Source organism: Leptinotarsa decemlineata, unplaced genomic scaffold (genome assembly GCF_025532065.1).
Source record: "Leptinotarsa decemlineata unplaced genomic scaffold, Ldec_3_MD MMD2_tig00003348_RagTag_RagTag, whole genome shotgun sequence".
NCBI lineage: Eukaryota > Metazoa > Arthropoda > Insecta > Coleoptera > Chrysomelidae > Leptinotarsa > Leptinotarsa decemlineata.
The window spans coordinates 1773998-1796758 of NW_027412588.1; the positions used below are offsets into that span (position 1 = coordinate 1773998).

The 22761-nt window shown below is 34.3% G+C and overlaps 1 protein-coding gene and 1 long non-coding RNA gene across 2 annotated transcripts in view; one reads left to right on the forward strand and one right to left on the reverse strand.

The window, feature by feature from the left end:
• Positions 1-22761, reverse strand: part of dsx (doublesex) — a 306001-nt gene that overhangs the window by 93402 nt on the left and 189838 nt on the right. The window lies entirely within an intron of this gene.
• Positions 9119-10844, forward strand: LOC141483439 (uncharacterized). The gene is made up of 3 exons (XR_012466087.1): positions 9119-9848; positions 9903-10087; positions 10582-10844. It is a non-coding gene; the product is annotated as an uncharacterized lncRNA (long non-coding RNA).

Sequence of the window (22761 nt, forward strand, 5' to 3'; positions counted from 1 at the left end):
CGCGAAAACCTTGAAGAAGACACCATTCACTCAAATGCTGAACAGAAACTTGTTGTAACAATTCCAATAGCGTAATGTGCCGTGAACCTAGGCCAAACCTAAAACTACCATTCTATTCAAGAAAAAGATGAGAATTCATGTACAAATATCGCAAAATAATACAGAAAATGATATTTTGGAATTTATTGAAGAATATGTCGCCCCAGGAGTGCAGTACCATGTCTATTCTGATAACCCCAAACTTTGAACCATTTTCGGCAACAATTCAAAAATAATTCAAGTGACCCTCTATGGAATTCAAAAGGTGTACTAAAAAGCTTCTGGACGTTACAAAAAAATAAAATCATTCGAAAAATTATCAAAAACCACCATGAGTAAGTCAAACCATCGCGGTGTTGACGATACTTTCGCAAGAATTAAGGAAAAACATTACTGGTCGAATATGAAAGAAACCATTCAAACATATCAGTGTGTCAATTTTAAAACTTACAATGGGCTATATCTCACTTTCATATCACTAAAGTGATATGAAAGGGAACTTACTCCTATCAACCCCCTAGGCGCCATCCACCAAAACTCAAAGAGTTCAAATTGCAAACCCCTACTTTTGATACATCATTGAAAAGACTATAAAAAATTTCATCCAATGGTATAAATAATACTTGTACAGGGTGAAGCAATAATTGTGAAACTTTGGCTTACAATCGAATATTTAATGAGGTTTTTGTTGAACTACAAATTTATTAAAAATGTCAATTAGGTAAATGATCAAAGTGGGTTCCGTTGTTTTGTAAACAATAAAGCAGCCTATTGTCAAAGTCTGCACGAACTTTAATATCAGTGGGCTGACTATGACTTTTTTATTTGTAATGCTAGCTCCCGGACTATTATTTTTAGAGATAAGAGTCTGTCGATACTTTTTTTGTTGAATAAAAACTTAATTTTCCGTTTTTGCAGAACAAGTTGAAAAGATCTGTTTTTTGGGTTCTGTCAGAGTCAATAATTTTTGGTTTGTTTGAGACTTTTGAATGTCATTAGTTTTTATCATTTGTACGATCTGTACTATCATTCAGATATAGTTTTCACGATGGGTTACAGTATACCTGGGCGCGTATTTGCCTTCCAGAACCAGTGTTATTTAAAAACAGCTCAAATATTTCATGAAAGGCATCCGGACAAAAATGTAAGTCACGTATACGTCCGCGATTTAGTTGAAAAGTTTGGAGAAACGGGATCAGTGCAAAATAAAAAAAGGAATGCCCCAAGATTACTGAATGAAGTAAACCAAATTGAGGTCCTTGGAGATTTTGCAATGGTGCATACTGCATCAACACGTCAAGAATCTGCAGTGAATGTTAAAAAATATTTGTTTCAGTGATGAATGTAGTTTTATGCTGAATGGTAATGTAAATAAACAAAACTGTTGGTACTGAAGTGATGCGAACCTGCATCGATTCAGAGAAGGTCACACTCATTATCCTGACAAACTGAATGTTTGGGCAGGAATATTAGGCGATGCTATAATTGGTCCCTTGTTCATACAAGACAATTTAAGTGGCGATATTTATCTCGAACCTTCATAGAGAACCAAAGGGACTACCAAGGCAATCGAGCTGTAGACGAAGATTTGCTGCACTTTCAACAAGATGAAGCACCTCCTCACTATGCAGCTCCAGTTAGGCACTGGTTAGATACTAATTATTCGAACAAATGGATTGGAAGGAGAGGTCCCATTGAGTTGCCACCGAGGTCACCAGACTTGGCGCCACCTGAATTTTTTCTGTAAGGTCATCTCAAGTCAGTTGTTTATAAAACTCAACCTGCTTCACTTGGGGAATTGCGAGAAAGAATTACGCAAGCATGTCGCGTCATTACTAGAACAACATTTGCCAAAGTTAGTGCAGAACTTAAAAATAGGCTGTATTATTGTTTACTAAACGACGGAAACCATTTACTTAATTGAAATTTTGAATAAATTTGCAGTTCAACATAAACCTCATCAAATATTCCATTTAAGCCAAAGTTTCAAAATTATTGCTTCACCCTGTACAATTATTATTCATACCATTGGACAGCATTTTTTATAGTCTTTTCTCGTTCGTGAGATATAGCCCATTGTAAGTTTTAAAATTGACACACTGTATTAACCAATGCCTTACTTGCCAACAAAGCAAATATGAGCGAAATCCCATCAAAATGAAGCTCAACATCACCCCTACAGCAACCAAACCTTTCGAAATCGTACTTATGGATACATTCACTATCGAAAGCACAAAATTTCTCACGTGAAAAAACATATTAGGCAAAAGGATGCAAATAAATTTCAAAAACCAAGTCAAATCAAAACAGTCGGTCATACAAGGAAAACAATCTCTACAGAAAACCAACAAAAAATTCACATGGACAATTTAAAACGTGCCCTCAAAAATACCCATCTCCCATTAAGTATTGAATAATTTTTCAGATTATCTGGCACTCTCGGACTCCAGGAAAATATATCTGAACAAAACCTAAAGAACAATCCAGGACTTATTCCTCTCAAAGTTGGAACAGCCAAAATCTAAACGCACGCATATACACTTATTCACTATTTTAATTCAAATCCAATAATCGTGGAGGTGAATAAACTGAAATCCCACTTAAAAAATGTAAGGACACTTGTAGGCGGTCACAAAGACTACTCATGGAACACATCTAACTATTTAAAAATATTACAATTTTCGGAAAAAGGAGTGTCTGATAGACTCGACAATATTTTACCACATCCACTCAGAACAAAACGCAGTCTTATACATGGCGTTGGATCCATTTTCAAGTCATTCCATCGATGAAAAATATGACCGTCTGATCAACGAATTACAAAATAATCAAAATAATCTAGTAACGAACATCAAGAAGTAAAACTCACTCAGTCTCATTAATTGATCAGTTCAATAGTACAGTTCAGCAAGTGAAACATAACGAAAGGCTTTTGGAATAAAAAATAAATCAAATGGCAAAAATTGTTGAAAATCGAACGTATGAAGACATCGTGAATCAAATAATCAATACATTTGAAATCATAAATTCAATTTTGCAAGATGTTGAAAACTCGATACAATTTTCCATTTCCATACACTTTTTATTATATAATAAAAACAAAAAATTTGTTCAAGGAACTGCAAACATTGAATTAAACTGTCGAGAAAGACCAACTACCAGTGGAAATGAGTTTCGAGAATACTTTGCTTTATGAAAAAATCAGATGCCTTAAAAGCTATATATCAAATTTCAGAATAAGCTATATCTTGCATATTCCAATTACCCATTTCTCAAATTTCGATTACTATCACCTATTTTCTATCATGATATTAACTAAGGGTCAGTTCAAGGCTGTTGTACCTCAAAACAAATATTTGTCAAAAAATGAAAAATTGTATGCATTCTTGAGCGATCCTTGTTTGGAGATCTCCCATCGAACCTGTATCTACCGTCCACTAACATCAGAGAGCTGACAAAAGACAATCCATGCGAAATCCAGCTACTCAATGTCCAGAAAGGCTCCACTTGTAAGGAGACAATCATACATTTATCGAGACCATCCATCAGACAACTAGACAACTCAAACAAATGGGTTTACCTCCTACCGGCTCAATAATCTACCAAACTAAAGTGCCAGAACCAGAGCGAAATCAAGAAACTACAACATGGAAGTTATCTTTTCGACATTCCAATTGGATGCCAGTTATCCTGTGGCAACCAAATCACAACCAACGATCACCAAGTTACCAATAGTGACACAATAATTTTACCAGACTTGGAAGAAGGGAAGCCAGAGCCACCCAAATCAATAAGGATCCAACTTGATGACCTGAACCTGGACGAGCTTCATTCAATAAAACAGCAATAATGGAAAACGAACCGATTATATCCTTCAAAGATATAGCAGATATCCCAAATTTTGGACGATGTTTATCTACCTGGTCCTAGTATCAATTTGTTTGTACCTAGTGCACAAGAAGATTGGCTTCAGAGGGTGCAAAACTAAGTGACTATCCGAACCAAATCAAGATATCGAGATGTCTAGGGTTCAACTTCCTCACTGACCCTCCTACGTTGAATCTTCGGGGGGAGGAATTATATCGCTCGTTCCCATGTGAACCGCTGACCATGCTGAAGCAGAATCTCGTGATTCTGGGAAACTGATGTGCAAGCGATCTTATCGTCAAGGGTAGAATACTTTTATGATTCAGTCTTAATTTTGCTCTCACACTGTTAACACCTATTTTTGTTAATATATTTAATTTTTAAAAAAGGACTTTGACATTCAAAAGTTATATTTCACAACTCGTCTAATATAATCAATTAGCATTTTGAAAGTAATTATAAAATACCAACAATTATGCTGGTTGGGTTATTATCTCATATTATGTAGTTAGAAGTCAATGTATTCAAGCAATTATTAAAAGTTCCGACATTTTGTAGTAGTTGAAGATATTGACATTATATTCTATAGTTGTGAAGCATTTGTCAGGAGCTTCAAAAAGATGTAGCACAAGACCTCTCTTTCCATTTAATGTTTTTTCCCAGATGGCGCTGTCACCTCACAAACCACAAGAGGAGACTAAATCATCTGTCGGTAACAAATAAGACAGATGCGTATCCGCGGCTAAGCTAAACAGTGGAGACGGGAGTGGGTTAAACAACTTAGCAAATTTCAAATAGATCTTAATGGGCGCCAGGTAAATTTAATCCTCCAGATACCCTAAGTAACTCACAATATCAATAACTTACCAATTAATATTGGAAATAAAAGATAAAGATCCCCAATATGATTTATTCAGTAATCCTAACTTACATGGATTAACCAACAACGCTTCTAAGACAACAATGCGATACTCACACTACTACGCGATGTTCAAGTGTCAATACAAAAGCGCGGTGTATAAAACCACGAATTCAATCAGCCATAAATTACGGTAGTAACGACGCTCAAAAAAAACTACAATACGTCGAGTAAAACTACTACGAAAATTGAGTAGGTGAAATCGTAAATACTAGTATCGGTAGGTAAGACAATCTCGTTTGCGTCGCGAGAGCTCAGGCGTAGGCGCATCGGTGTCAATCAGCAATCGTGATTGCTGTTACAAAGAACAAGGTTGATTGATGTTATGTAGCAAATGGCATCGTTCGCTCTTCTATCTTCTGAGAAAGATGGAATAGCGCTCTTCCACGCAACCACGTCAAGGGACCAGTGACAAAAACTGGTCCCTCCAGAAGAAAAAAAGAATATACCTTCTCATAAACATAGTACAACTGGAAAAGAATATACATATAATTATAAATAAAAATAATAATTATGTCACAAAGTGCAATGAATGTCGCATAAGTTCATCAGTGTATCAGAAGTCTATTGCTAAAGTACCATCCAACAAAAGACTTTTAACCTTTTTCTTAAAGTTGAAGATTGACAAGTTTTTGAAATCATCGGGAATACAATTGTAGATTTTAGCGATGCCATAGGAGAAGCAAGATCGGTAAAGCGAAGTGTTGTGCTTGGGTACAGATAATTTCTGTCGAAACCGGACATTAACATTGTGAGCTTCAGAACGCCTCTGAATTTTTGAATATAGATATGAAGGTTTTTTTGTGAGTAAAATTTTGTGATATAATACACAGCAATGCAAAATACGTCGTTTGTTCATAGGCAACCAGCCCAGTCCAGTAATGTAACTCGAGGTCGGAGTACGTCTTTTAATACCGCATATCAGTCGGGTGCAAGAGTTTTGGAGTCTTTGTAGGCGAGTTCTATCGGAGTTTTTTATAGCCGGCCCATAAACAACATCGCAGTAATTTAGCTGGGATAGGACGAGTGACTCGCATAGGGTGATTTTGCATGCTTTTTGGTCACCAAGTAGAAGATGTTTCTCTGACCCTTCTTCAACTATAGCACTCCTCCGACTTCTGGATTCTGTTCTCGTAACGTTTGAAGCTGACCGAATTTCTTGTTGAATACCACAGCGATGCCCTTGGACATTTGGAGATCCTCTGCCACGCAGTGCGCTAGGGCGTAATCAACTGGAACCTTGAAAAGGTCTCGTGGCTCTTCTCGAGTTACCCCATGTACGACCTTCTGTCCGTTCGAGTATAAAGACATGAATTGCTGAAACGTCATTTCATCCTCTGGTGGTCTGAGGGCGCGAACTTGGTCGTGATTTCCAGCATAAGGAGCCAGTCTATTAAAATGGACGACCCTAGGCTTTCCTCGAGGTGGCTTATGGATTCGGTAGACGAGGTCATTAATCTTTTTCATGATTTTGTACGGACCTTTCCACGAGTTCCGCAACTTCGATGATAAACCACGGCGGCGCTTAGGATTGTACAGCCAAACTAGGTCGCCGATTTCGAATCCTCCAGCATTCGCCTTGATGTCATAGGCCTCATTCATCCTATCGCTGGCACTCCGGATGTTCAGACGGACTGGTTCATGAATGTCGTCCATTCTCTGCCGAAACTTGCTGACATAGTCTTCCCCAGCAGTGTCTTGTTCTGGAGGCATCCCAAATTTTAGGTCGCAAGGAAGCCGCAGCTCTCGTCCCATTATAATACTGGCAGGGGTTTGGCCGGTTGACTCTTGCACTGCCGAAAACGATGTCTTTTACTATCCCTATTAATACAGCCTGCGACGCAACAACTTCTACGCTTTGTTGGGGGAATATAGTTCTCATCAATTTTTCAAATACAACTTGCACAAAACAATCGGTATTAAATAAGTTTATAACTTGTGATTAACATGTACTGAAAACACAGAATACTGATTGTAAACAATAGAAAAGTAACACACGCTTTCCCGCCAAAATGTTAAATATAAGTTTTCCCAAAAATCAACCGGATATTTTCAATACTTGGATCGAGCGAATCAAACCTTATAATTACGAAAATCTTTCTCTAGACAAAATCTATAACTTCTATCATGTTTGTCATGAACATTTTCCCCCGGAGTGTATGGTGCCAGGAACCAAAAGAGGACTTAAATTTGAAATGATTAATGATATATTATTTAATCATATTATTATTTCATATATTATATTATTTAATAAACTTTTTTTATTTTTACTTCACATTTGATAATATTATTTTTATTATTATCACTCACCTACAATCTTGTTGAAGGTTTCCAAGGAAAACCAGATCATCAGGAATTGAGTGCAAGCGAGCCAGTAGGAATTGACCCAGGTAAAAATATAATATACCTCATTTTGTACCATATTGTGTATATCTATAATATTTTCAATATCTATATTCTCTCATTGGTTGCACCGTTTATATATTCAACCAGAAGAATGAAGATGTTTATTCAGAATGTAATACAGTTAATGTATTATTTTTTTTTGTATTAGACATTATTTAATATTTCAATGGAATTTCTTCAGATTATTCCTCAACAAATGAAGAACTTATATACTCAGGACCATCAACTTCAAGTTTTCAGGAGTTACAAGATGAAATTACTAGACCATCTTCCCCTTTATGCAAACCTGTTGCTCTTCCAAGAGGTGAGAAAAAATGAAATCATTATTATATAAGGGCTTGAAAGGATACAATGGATTACCTAATCACATAAAAGATGTGCAAACAAAGAATTTAAAACTAGTCTTGTAATTTATATTAGGTTTACGGACGTATTTATATATTGATGATGTCTTTATAAGTTATCTATTGACATATATGTAGATATTACTAATGTCTTCATTTGTATTATTTTTTAAATTGTATGTATATTAGGATTATTCCCATTCAATAAATATTCATTCAATCATTTTTTTATATTATTTACAAGTGCAAACATTAGAAGCTCGTGAGACCAATATAGTGAGCGAGATACTGACAGCTATAAAGGCTGCACCATTTGAAAATTTTCTTCAATTATAAATGTAATCGAAATTTTATTTCGGGTGGTTTTTGCTTAACAAATTTGAAAATTAACCCCACTTAATTGCTATTCGAAACCTGTTATATTTATAAATTTTCAAAAATGTTCGTAAAAGCTGTTTTTTTAAATACAAACAATTCATAAGTAAAATTTCAATTACATCTATTATGAGAGGGAACTTTCATATGATGTTGACTTTATGTGCATACATTTAACATTTTACTATTCAAATTGGAGCGAACTTTCAAAAAGCCCGCCCTCAAATACTCGGGATTACAGTTTTCTTTATGTAGTTCGGGTAACATCTGCTACGGACCTGCGGAGCATTAGTATTTTGTATCTACAAGTATACAGTTGCCTATCCAAACTTGTTTCTGTAGTCTGTGTATATAAATAATTTCTTATGGCGTTTTAAGATGTAAAATCGATATGTTTGGAAAAGTTCGCTAAGCTCCGCCTACTTGTGACGTCAGAAATTAGGAAGTCTGTTAGAAAAGTAAAACCTTCTCACATTTGACACTTTGTGGCCTCAGGAGGTCAAGGCTTCCTGCCAGTATTGTAGGGGGGTCTTTATAATAACAGTTGATACAATTTATAAACTGACAGATGAATCAAGGGATTTGTTAACAAGTTTGGAACCAACTGAGAAAGGTGTGGATGTTAGGGAAAGGAATTATAGATATTTTACCTGGATCTGAGTTTGATTCAATCGGTTACCAGTTGGAATAAATTTCCCGTTTCTATTTAGTATGCTATATAAGCTCCAGGGTTGATAAAGCGGGTGGCGCTCTACTCTCCATCTTACCCACGCCTTTCTTCACTGTTTAAAAGCTGGCGGCCTATCCTGGGAACTATGCTCTCTCTAATCCATAGTTGTCACCCTCATGCCAAATTGTGGAACAATGAGAAATCGTTTACAAATTGACTTAATTAGTTAATGAGAAATAAAAGGCGTGACAAAAGATGGCGCCACCTATCACTCCTTTGAAAAATGATTTCCAATATTTTTTAGCATTTCTTAGAATTTTTGCTATATAACAGATCAAAGCAATTTAATTTTTATATTCTTCAACACAGATCATATCAGGTTTGTTCTGGTTTTACAAAATTCAGGTCCCAGGACGCCAGAATTATGCGCAGATATAACGTTCTGGTTTACTGAGGATAATTTCGTTGTTTTTTTTTTGACCAGTAGGTCCACGGTTATGTGTCACAGATTTGACATTATTGCATATTATACATGTCGACACTCGGGTGAAATTTGTTAGGGGTCTCTCGCAACCATCGCACCAATTATGTCTCATTTCCATCATGGAAACGGTGTTGTGGGTGTTAAATAACTATTGTTTCGTGACACTTCCTGAAGAAGATATATATATATGTTATAGTGATGATCCATTAATACTCATAACAGTTGAAAGAGATAACCAGACAGCCGACAGTGTTTTACAATTTAGCTACATTTGTCAGATATGATATTGATAGTTGACAGTATCGTTGTTTTATGTTATTGGGTATTGTTTTCGTCAGTTTTACAGTATTTTACAGTCAAATATATTACAAAAATAGTTTTTTTCAAAGCTAAATGTATCATCATTACTTTCAAAGTAAGTACAATACAATGTGTTTTATTCATAAAGGTTCTTTAATTTTAATATTTCCAACCTCACAATTGATATTTGTGGCTATAATTCCGCATTACCGGGATATTATACAAGAGTAATTGGGAGTGTGGAAACAATAATGAGAGAAATAACATTAATTAAATCTATGAAGTCATGCCAAACATGTACAATATATTTATACTCCTTTTTAGATTATGCCTGGAAGTATTCTTAATTCACAAACACAACAATTTGTGTTGAATTTGTGCGAATATTTTGAAAGGGAGAGGGCTCTTGGAGGACCTTTGTTACCATTTTCATCTGTTCAAGAGGTAACTATTAAAATGATAAAAGAAATGTCATAACTTTTCTTAACTGTATTTTAGAGAGTTGCAGATGCATTTAAAATATCTAAAAAAAACGGTGTTCAACATCAAACAAAGAAATAAACACAAACCCATTCCATCAACTCCAGGAAAAAGTAGACATCGTATCAAAAAGAAAACATCTGATTTACCTGAAGGGCAGGAAATGGAACTACGATATACTCTGTACGATATGTATAAAGACAGTGAGTACACCTTCTTAATACATGGTGAAGGAAAGACGGTACAAATTGACTGTTCAGATGTCTATATGATAAAAATGTTATTTCACGTGTTTTCTGTTTGAGTGTGTTGCGTCGGGACTTCTAATTCTAGCTATACCATAGGTTAAATTTTGACAAATGTCATTTTTAACCAATGAAATTAAGTGTATCGGTGCAGCACACTCTCAAAAAGAAAACAGATTTTATTCGATGCAAATGACTTAGACACGACACTGACTAGTGAGAAAAAATTCTAAACAAATAACCCCCCCCATTTTTATCAGTCACAACTGTATCAGGAAAGGCCTTGGATGTATGATAATTAGTTAACTAGTCAAACTTTATTCTCAAATATATTTTTCTTTTACATTTGAAGGTTCTCTTGTATCTCGTATTTGAAGTGTGGTTATAATATCAATTCTCCTATTCAATGAATTTTGAAATGTACCTATATTAATTTGAATATTTTCTTCCAGAAAAAAAATCTTACCCTTCGATCTTTGAACGATGAGCTGAAAAATAAGAAAATTGTTTCTATGTGCAAATCATCTTCAAATGTTTTACTGAAAGAGCTGGGATTTAAATTTGAAAAAGATGATAATCGAAGAGCTTTGATTGAAAGACCTAATATCGTTTCACGAGCATTTTTTTACGCAAATACCGGGAAAACCGAAGAAGAGTAAATAAAAGAAAGTCTTGGCAGGATAATAATGTAAAAAGTGTACGCAAACCCGAAGGATATGATGGTAAACGATTTATTGTAGGCCTGCTGGTTCTATGAAAGGGTTTATTCCAGAAGCCAGTTTATTGTTCTGTTCAAAATCTTTGACCTTGGATTACCATGGAGAAATGAATAGTATAATGTTCACCAAGTGGATTACTTTACAGTTACTTCCCAGTTTGGAAGAACCATCTTCAATTATAATGGACAATGCACTATACCACAGTGAAATTTTGAATAAACAGCCTACCAGTTCTTCAAGAAAATCGGAAAATGTTAGTTGGTTACACAAAAACAACATTGATTTTGATGAAAAAATTAATAAAACCAGAATTATTGCAATTGGCTAAGATGAACCGAAAGGAAAATATTTATATCCTGGTCCCTGTTTAACAAAAGATGATAGTAATCGGATACAAAAAGTGCAGAATAGTTATTGCAGACTAATTTATGGAATACGAAAATATGACTCCATCTCCCATAAACTCAAAGAGTGCAACTGGCTGAACATGGAGAATAGACGGCAACTCCACTTGGGTTCATTCACACATGGACTCCTAAACAAGTCCAACCCACCAGCTCCATTGCATAAATTCATTCCACGTTCTAGAATACATTCAAAAAATGTCAGAAACAGATCTGCCCTGACCATGCCCCAGCACAAAACTGCGATATTTCAACGATCTTTTATTTTTAACTCCATTCGAATGTTTATATAACATAAATAAATTTAAATATAAATTTAAGAACTATTTATTACTCACACAATGATGTAATATAGCAAATTCTGATAATTTACATTTTACCTTTTAATTGACTGCAATTATTCAGGCTAGTAAGTTTTCAATAATGTATATGTGATGGTGATTAACCTGTATAACTCATTCATGTTTACTGCGCCACTCAATTATTTTTGTAATCCACTAAGTACAGCCATTTACTAAAATTATCGTTTACCTAACTTGTGAACTTTCTTTTTCAATGTATATATATATATATATATATATATATATATATTTTTTTTTTTTTTTTTTCATCGTAGTGTGCGCTGGTCAGGCCCTATCCCCCGAAGCCCCGATACATTCGGGAGGGCGCGCCAGCATAATCAACCAATGACCACTCCCCACACCGTGGGGTAAGTGATCATTGGGTCCGAGAATCATGTGCACTGAGCAAACGCAGTGAGCCAAGAATGACAGCCTTCTGCTGTCGTTATTATTATTATTATTATATCCATTTGATCAGAATAGAATTGACTACACCAAACTACTCACTCAAGTTGCATCTAAATCTCAAGCAGAAAGTGGAAGTATCCCACAAAAAAGTTTTTTTTTTAATTGAAGTAGAGAAGAGAATTGACAGTACACTTTTAGAGGAATTTTATAATTGTGGAGATATTTGGAAAGGAAACCATTCAAATAAAGAATTATTTTATTTCTGAGGAAGAATTAGGAATGAGTCTCCGGACGCCCATGACGGAGATACCGAATCAGTGAAAATCTATGATGATACTCTAGAAGCAAATATGCTGGGATGAATCCGAGACACGTTTGGAAAATATTGCTACTTTAAAAAATATCACAACTCCCTCCAAGAAACCAGAAGGCACTTTAGTCCAGATACCAGATTGTGGAAACTCTGCTGTTTCAGAAGATATCTTTTTTCCCCGAGATGATACACATAACCTGCCTTCCTCGAATATTGAGTTTTCACTCTTGAAAGAGTACAATATTACCCCAGCAAAGAAAACCACTGAGCATTAAGCTTCACAAAAAAATATAGATGAACCCGAAACACCTTCATAAAATATTTTTTCTCTCTTGAAGAATATTGCGACCCCCTTCAAGAAAGCTCTATTCTGGCCAGAAAAGGATCAGAATGAAAAAAAATAAAAAAGTAAATCAAAGCTGACAAAAAGAAAAAAGAAGAGCAATCACTGGACAACAGAAGAAAAAAGCTGGATTTGTTATCGAACCCAAGCAAAACAAAAGCAAAGAACATAAGAAAAAAAGAAAATTTGACTTTATTGAAATCCCAACGACATCGTCAGCAGAAAAGAAATTGAAGAAGATTCTATATCGAGCCTGAGCAAAAAAAAAAAATCTAGCGGAAAAGAAAAATCTTGATGCCAGTGAAATCACAATGAAAAATAAATTAGATGTTCTGGAAGGAGAATATGTTGTTATTATTTATGAAGGGAGTATTTTCCAGGAGTGAACCTCGGCCCAGATGAAACGAGTTTGAAAATCAAGGCTATGGCAAAAAGTGGTCCGCATTGGAAATGGCCAGAGAAGTAGGATATATTGACATATTCAGAAAATGAAATTCTTCGTAAAATTAATCCTCCGACACCTACTAATAAACGGAGCATCTTTGCAATTCCAGAGATTGATGAAATAAAACATTCAAGTATCTGAAATTTGTATAATATCATTATTTCATAATCGAGTTGATTTTCATTGTTTGATTACTAGTTTTATCGTGATCAGGTTTTTATTTTGTTTCAATCAGAGATCAGTAACCCATTATTATGCATTTATAAGCATATTCCAATGTGTTTTTTTTCTATCAAGCAAATATGTTTGTTTTCAAATATTCACCATATAAGGTCGGTGATATAGCTGAAATGGACAGTAGTAAGGTGATCCTGGTTGATAATAGGGACAAAATCGTAAGGTCGTGTGACGTGGTCAAAGGTTGTTTCAATTTCAAGTAGTGGGAGGAGGACTTCGGATCGATATGAATATCATCTACCTAGGTATGAACTTTTTACAAAATAACAAATACACTCAGGTTTGTTTGAAGGTGATTGGCAATTTTTCATGATGAATTCCATTAATTCGGACTTTCATTGTCTGATATATAGAATTTTTTGAAATAACTGAAAGAACTAGAGAAAAAGAATTGAAAATCAAAGAAGAAGAATGAAATTGAATATCTGAAAAAAAACAAAGCAAAAAAACCAAAAGCAAAACAACTTGAAATGAAATAATAGTGAAATAAAATATAAGTGAAAATGGAATGAATTGAACAAAAAATAATATTAATTTGATAAGTTCCAAGATTCCAAGACATGTTCACGACGTTTCGATTGTTAGTATCCACAATCGTCTTCGGGTGATGACAATCAGGGATTTCAAATCATTTTATATGATATCAGACAATGGAAGTCCGAACTAATGAAATTCAGATACACTAAGGTCTAAACTAACCTAGACAAAACTCAACAATACAGAAGAAAAAACAAAAAAATTGCATTAAAATACCTTGAAAATTTTAATGTGTCATTCTAGACGAAAATGAGTTTCGAATGTTTTTTGAAAATATTGCACAGTAAAGATGTACTGAAATAGTTGATGAAACAGAATCATCCTTGTAGAGTGGAAAGAAATGTAAAACTTCATGTCATATCAAATGCTTAAAATCAACGATGAGACAACTGAAGAAAATTAATCAGTTCAAAAATATTGTGTTATGGTTATGCAATACTTGCGAAAGTATTTAGAACACATTTATAAATTTAGTTTCGTTTCTGACATGGTGGTGGGCGGACGTGCCGATAACTACCGTCCACAAAGAAGGTACGCGGACGCCATTGTTGGAGATGGAACTCAGTTCATGTTGTGAATGTTCGCCGTTTTATAACGAACCATCAATTAAGAGTTATTCATTTTTAAAATAATCATTTTGGAACCGTTTTAGGAATTCAAAGTGTTGTGTGAGTATTACTAGAGGATCAATGGAAAATATAAACTGTTTAATTTAAAAAATTCAACTCATGATCATACAAACATACCTTAAGGTATGCAATTCGCTATTTAAATAAAAGCATTTTCACGTTTTTGAAAATTCTGATTTCTCCACTAGTGAGTTTGGTAATATTTCTACCTATTTCTTACAATCCTAAAGGAAATATATTAAATAATTTCAACCTGAGTAGGGTATATTCAATTTATTCCCAATGAATAAAAACATTACTGAAGTAATTATAGAAAGCCAAGGCATTTCGGAATTCAACAAACATTTACATGTTGAAATCAGAAAGTGGCTGTCATATGTAGGTGCTTTTTACACCTAGTGGTGCTTATTTTGGTAATTTTTGTATTATAATTTATTGTCGAAACTGTAAGTACCTCTCTCTTCCAATAAAAAATGAATTCGGTCTAAAAGAAGATCAAATTTCATTTAGAGAAAATGGACTTATTAGAAACAAGATATAATATATGTTCAAAACAAGGGATTGGAGAATTTGAATCAACGTGCAGGATTTTTCAGTTCAAATCAATATACACTTGCAGAGCCCGGCAAATGTAATAATGCATGTGTAAAAAATCACGAAGCATTGATTCAATTTTCGCAAAATGAGGGCAAAATTAAGAGTTGCTGTCAAAATTTACCACTTTCTTTTCGGTACTAGGTATACAACGCAGTACTTAATGATATAGCGGAGTTTCTTTCTCAAGTAACCCGAACACCTCAATTTTATCCAATTATAATACTTACCCATGAAAATATCTTCCAACTGTGTAAGACCCCAGTCTTGTAAAATCTGTTCCACTATGGTAGATACAAAAGAATTGCACTATCTACAGAGACATAAAACACTTTCTCCTCAAAATCACAACACACCAACGTCACTATTCAACGCATACTGGCGCGTAGGCGCATAATACTAAATTTAAATTATTTTCAATAATATCTAAGTTCAAATAAAACAGTTTTTTTCAAACTGAAATGATTGAAATACTTCTTTAAAAGAAATCCTGTTCATTCTATGCAAAATTTCTGTTATCTTCAGTCGATCATAATATAGTTTTGTATATAGATTCACAAAACTCTTGTTATAAACGAATTGAATTATTTGAAAGGATACAGTTTTGAATTCAAACAAACAATATGTTTTCAAATCAAGTTAATATTGCTCTCCATTTGAAATAGTTTATTTTACTCTTTAAATAGGTGGTAGTTTTGAGATGATATTTTCTTGATTCAAAATAGTTCATCTTCGCAATAATATAATCAAACGAAAGATGCCGTTGAAAGGCCAAGAAATTTGATTCCTTCGTTAAATTTCAATTTACATTTTTAATGAACAATATCTAACAGTTGACATATTTTTCAACTAGTCCAGTCGAACACAAGTATTTACACTTAGACTGGGTTAAGATATTATGCTAATTTTTTTTATTATTTATTTACATATTGTACAGTTGTTGATGAATTTGAATATGTTGAATAAATGTGTCGTTATTGTGACAGAAGTTATGTTGGTGAAACTTCAAGACCATTGAAAGTGTTTGAGAATGAACATCGAAATTATATCATAGGACAAACAACATGAACAATTGACAGGACATATTCGGAGGGGGAACTAAGAGTAGAATGGCACAAGCCGAGAATTAATGCCCGTGAACTCCAATCTAAAATTTGTGAACCCAAACAATCAACGTATAGGTATTCTTATATCTGGAGAGAAATGTATTTCAAACAGTTCCTTAAAAGTGGCTACCCAACTTGAAGAAAAATATGGATTGCAACACACTATTATCAGAGAACAGCTTGAACTACATCGAATGTTTCATAAGTCAATCAACATTGACACATTTTTCACATTTCAAATATCTTTGACATCTATTGGGAATGTTATTGAAAATCAAACAAACCAAATGAGAAGTTGTAAGTTTCATTAGATTTTTTCCAATTCTGATGATGTGGCCGATATTATCCTTCAAAACGTTAAGATAAGTATCTATATAATTTTTTAGCTCTTTCATTGATAGGCAAAAATAATAAACACTGTGAGTTACTGATAAATAGAACAATTTTCTTTGTGAAAAATATTTGAATTTGGGCAATAACTTATCGGTGTGAATTGAAAAATCAGCCATTTCTACAACTGAATGAATTTATCCATTACAATTTTTTCAAGGGCAAAACACAAGCAATACAGGAAAATCCTTAAGGCACTCTAAGAGCGGTGCCTATGTGAAAGTAGCGATTTACATTGGATTTGAATCGCTGGAGATTAAATTCATTTAAAAAAATGTTCTCAGGAAGTTTATTCCACATAAACGCAATTCTCCAGATGGAAGAGTTCTTAAAGACTGTTGCAGTGTACTGACTCAGTGTACTGAGTTGAACCTCAAAACGATGAGCAGTCACAGTCAGTCGCACATTTCTGATATGTACCACTCTTGGTAGAATCATGTGCCAAGTCAGTTGAACACCTCACGTGAAAGTATCTTTAGAAGAGAGACAAATCTCCAACCTCTTTCTTCGATGTTCCATGCTGTCAAGGTGGCACGCGATGTTCGTGTCTCCAGTCAGGCGTATGGCTCTTTTCTGGATGGAATCCAGCAACTTCAGGGTATGTTCTGGGGGGGGGGGGGTGAAAGCTCCATACATGAGAAGATAGGTTTGATCAATTTCAAATTATGGAAGGTAGAAATATCAAAAAAAGTTCGATATGAAAATCTGATTTCCTCCATAAAAAATTACTTTTGTTTAGTAAATTGAATAGTTATTTCGAATATTTCAAATTATAGACATCAACACATTTTGATAGTTGTAAATACGAAAGAAATCACTACGAACTATTTTTTTCTGTGAGAAAAAATCGATGTTTCGCGTCATGCAGATTTTCTTACCTATTAAATCTTTTTTTTTCGAATAACAACGTGTTGCAGTTTGATGAATAGTTATGATGTGGAAATATGTGCATTGAGTATTTTTCTCAATGCATAAAAATGATGAGAAAGTTGAAGGCAGTGATTGAATGCAGTGACTTGTTCAAATCATTGAAATGAGAATAAATAAATTTTCATGACAAAAGCTTTCGATATAGATTTTTTGAAATGATTATAATATTCGAATCGCAATAATTTTCAGATATTATACACATGAAAAATAAAATTGGGATTTAAAAACTGAGCTCTTTGGGTTGTTATTACCGTTTCATTTTTCTGGAAATTATCTCAATAAATATCTATTTCACGGCCAGCTCAATTGATCAGTTCAAACTGTCTATTTAAAATCTGACTTTCCGTTCATTAGCTGTCACCCCCATACGAACGACAACTCTCAGAAGTTGAGAAACTTGTGCGAGCTAACGACTAACGAGGTCTTACCTTTCAACGTGTGATTCCTAAAACGGTTGCAGAATTATTCCAGCTTCAACCAGATACATTCTCTCAGGAAAAATATCAGGTCGAGGCGGGAATCGAACCCACGGTCTTCCGATCGTGAGTCGGGCGCACTACTACCGCGGCCAATTCCACAATATATATAATTGACAGTTCAAATTATCGATTAGCTAAAGATATCTTTTTGTCTAAAAATGTAATCTTATTGATAAAGAAAAAATGAAATGGCTCAATCAATCAACTTCATTAGTTTACTAGATTACTCCAGAGTTAGTTTCAGTTAGGCAACTCAGTGTCTGTCTTCTGAAACTTATCTCTTGAAGCACAATATTACTACTCTGACAACATATTGTGAAACAGAGATATGATTTTTGGCTTTCTACTACTCCATCTTGATACAAAAAAATGTGGGGATCTTCCATATTTTCTATAATGTTATCCAATTCGGTACTGACGAGTCCTAAGGCAAGTGTCTTATGACGAAACATCGATGTATACCAGTGAGGATGACAGTGTTCCATGTAAGTGCAATTTATTACCATTCATTCAAAGTAGAACTCCTGTGAATGATATCTGAATTTCATTCCATAAAGAATGTTTGGAATACAAACTGAGTAGATAAAAGTATCTTCTGTATACTTCAGTGTTCATGTAAAAGTATTTGTTTCGAAAGAATTTTTTTATTTCGTGTAATTCAATGTTTATATAAAAGTAGCTGTTTCAGGAGGGCTTTCTTCCAGTTTATGTCTGAAAGTTGCTTCTTTGCATGATCTACACATCCATGTATACAGTTACTTATTTTCAAATTGATTACTTCCTTCCTTTCTTTGAAAGATTCCTACATTTTTTTGTATCCAGAAGGAGTAGTAGAAAGCCAAAAACTTACCCAAAAATTATTCACTCCTGAAAATATAACCCCTTCAATTCAAAAAAGGAGATATGCTTGTACATTGATTGATATGATATGATATGATTGTGCATGATATGATATGATTGTATATTGGATGAAAATATACAGGGTGTTACATGTGAATTGAGGAGGTTGGTACCAACTTCAGGTATTAGCGAAAGTGATGAAATAATACCATCATTTTCATTCGATGAAGCACATTGAAAAACCCCTATTTTGCCATTTCTAGGATACAAATTCTATCATTTACCAAAATACAGCTATATCATATATACAAAATCCTTTTAAAAACATTACTTTGTGAAATATAATTTGTTTGATTTCATGATTGTTTCTTTAAAGTAACACGTCGATACATATATTCATTAAACTGAGCCTGTCCTGTTATGAAAACAAAATACTCAAAACATGTTCAGCAAAGATAAATAAGGCTCTCGAAGACTCCCATACAAAGCCAAGTTTCGACATCGACCGCCGAACGAGATTCATCCTCTGTTTTTCACAGCAGTTTTCCTGCAAGATAAGTAGTTGAAACCAGAACCAAAGGAGCATTCGTCATTCAACACCAGAAAGCACTGTTTGGTTTCGCCGAATGTCTCATCATTTCATGCTAGTTTCAATCACGAATGTATTGCTGTTCTGAACTGTTCTCTTTTTGTTATTATTACTATCATTATTATCATTGTCATGAATATAATTCATTACCAAAAGAGTTCATTTAAAAAGTGGTCAAAGTCAGATATCTCATGTATAATCGAAGTATACAGGTAACAGAAATCAAAATGAGTATGAAGAGGAGTGATATATACGTATGAAAAAATATTCATCTCTCACAACTCACTTACACAGTAAGTTTTGGTAAATACCTGCCAAAAACAAATTCTTTCCCGAATAATACCATGATGGACATTGAATCATATCCGACAGACATTTATGCAAGGTACCCCATAGAGAATAGTCCTGCAGATGCTTCTCGTTCATACAGCAGTAGGTCAATGCAGAAATCAATTGAGTAGAACATCTACAGACCGATTTAACGACCCAAACAGTAGTGTGTCTGGAACCTGATTTGGTTCAAGGCGGCTCGACTATATATATATGAAACCTTCGTCTATGAGTGAACAAAGCCCTAAAAGCAGAGAAGAAACATTCCATGTACCACTCCTACAATAGTTTTTTGGCAGGCATTTATCAGAACCTACTATGTAGCTGCGTTGGGTGAGATAAATGTTTCGAGGTTTCATTTTCGAAATATTCGTTTTTCTCATATGTATGTATCTCTCTTCTATACAATCATCAGACTCATTTTGTTTTCTGTTGGAGTGCTGGCACATGGAATGTTTCTTTTCCACTAGGCACTAGTTAATCAATCTTCCTCTTGAACAAATGTTTGTTACATATAGTCGATCCGCCTTGAATTCATTCGAGTTCCAGGCGCTCTGCTGTTTGGGTCGGGTCTTTCCTCCATTGATGAGAGGTGATACTTCGTAACCGATCTGTGCTATGTGCTCTAAGCATGTGCCGAAAAGCATTTGCTCTAAGTACCAAAATCACATCCGGCTGGTATTTCTGTTATTTTGAGGCAAGTTGGTATGATCTTGAGATAAGAGATGAAAAGAGGCTTCATTCCACGTAAGACTTCTATAATCAGAACAACCATTTTATCCTAATACTTTATTGGTTTTTTCTTCTTTTTTCGAACGATAAACGCTTCAACCGGGACAAAAATCTCCATAACTCTATCAGACCTATTAGCTTGTACCTGCCTGAGAATGGAGTATAAGTAGTTCCAATAAATTCATCTTCGACGAAGTATTCAATATTCCCTGGAGCAAAAAGCCACACCGATATCTCGTCAATACCGAATAATGTCAAAGATGATAATGAAGCACACTTCAGGCCTCGTTATATCAGTAAATATAGGACCTACATCTGGTGTCAAGGACTTCTATCACGCGACTACGCCAAACCAAGGTACTGAAGACACCAACCTGGCAATTCATGATGTATCCTTCAGTTTCTGACTTCAAGCCACTTGACCTGAAGAAAGCAAGGTTAGTTGCTCTGAAGGCTCTGCAAGAACTGGAATATCCTTGCATAGCCGCAGAAATGAACTGATTACTGTGGCTTTGATGTGGGCCTCCTGCTGAATAGGCTCCAACTTGGTGACAGTTGTGGTCATCAAAGAGAGAATCTCAATTTATTTACAAGCAAAATATTTTTGTCATGAAGACCCGCCAAACTCATAAGTCTACGACCACTTAGTTTACGGAGAAGGTATATTCGTGAAACGGACAATTCAGGGGGAATCTTCTATGAAGGTCTCCACGTTGAGTTGGTACAGCTCCTTTCGAGTTCACTTGACTACCACGAAATAATAAAATAGAATAGGAGCAGCAGCAACTTTGTTTTCACCCGATAGTTCCGCTCACCAGATGTGTCGAGGTTTCACAATACAATACAATGATAGCTAACAATACCCATTTGAATGGGTATTGTCAGCTATGATTGGAAGATAGACATACAGTGTCATCCCCAAAGAATGCACCATATGGAAAACTTTTTAATTAAGAGTTTTTCGAAAAAAAGTTATTCTTGATGAAAGTTTGTGCATCTCCTAAAACTAAACAAGCATCAACAAAATTCAGTGAAATACACGTAATATACGAGGAGCCTCCAAATATTTTATTTTGAGACAAGAGTAAAGTACTCTTCTTTTGAAAAGTCTCGGAAAATGTTATTCAGAAAAGTTGTTCAGCATTGAAAAATACATCTAGATTTGAAAACATAGCCACCTAAGTGTAGTTTAATTTTTTTACCCATTTCTTCAAAATGGGGACTAGGAAAAGAAAAATTTGCAAAAACGATAAATAGACAGCATCCTGTATACGAAGTTTCATTTTAAAAGCATGCAATATTACAAATTACACAACGATGGTGTTAACCAATGTCAATTTTCTGAAGAGTAAAATAATTTCAAAAATTTTTGGTGCAAAGTTATTTCTATTTTTTGTTAACACTGAAAATTGCTCAAAATTATACGGTATTGTAACAAGAACTTAATATTCAATAATAATAAATCACAAATATCAAAATAAAATAGGTATTTTGGAACAAATTCATTGAATTTCTGGAGATTATTGTGGAGAATTATTTTGGACAAGAAAATCTCCAAAAAATCAACGAGTTTGTTCCGAAATACCTATTTTATTTTGATATTTTGTGATTTGATATAATTGAATATCAAGTTTTCGTTACAGTACTGTGTGATTTTTAGTAATTTTCGGTGTTAACAAAAAATAAAAATAACTTCGCAGCAAAAACTTTTGAAATAATTTTACTCTTCAAAATAAATGACCGTGGTCAACACCATAGTTGTGTAATTAGTAATATTACAAGCTTTTTAAATGAACCGTCTTTTACAGGGTGCTGACTATTTATCGTATTAGCAATTTTTTTTTCGTAGTGCCCATTTAAAAAAATGGGTAAAAAAATATACAATATAAATGCAATATAAACAAATATAAACAAAATAACATATCCATATGAATATATAAACACATATTTACATATACAGGGTGTAACTAAACGATGTATCTCTGTAGTTGTTCGTAAAATAATTTTTTGCTGCGAAGTGGTTCATTTTGGGCAAAAAACACAAGAGACATTTTTTGTTTAGAATGAAACAGGCTATCGGAAATGAATTTTTAAATGGTGAACAAATAATAAGACAAAAAGTTACTTCGAAAATAAATTTTACGGGTTGCGTTTTACACCACTTACAACCATGGTGTAAACCAAATAAATTTTTGGCTAAGTGTCTTTTTGGTAGTACAAAATGTCAGGTTGATTTCGATATTGTTACTTTCTTAGTGCTTGTGAA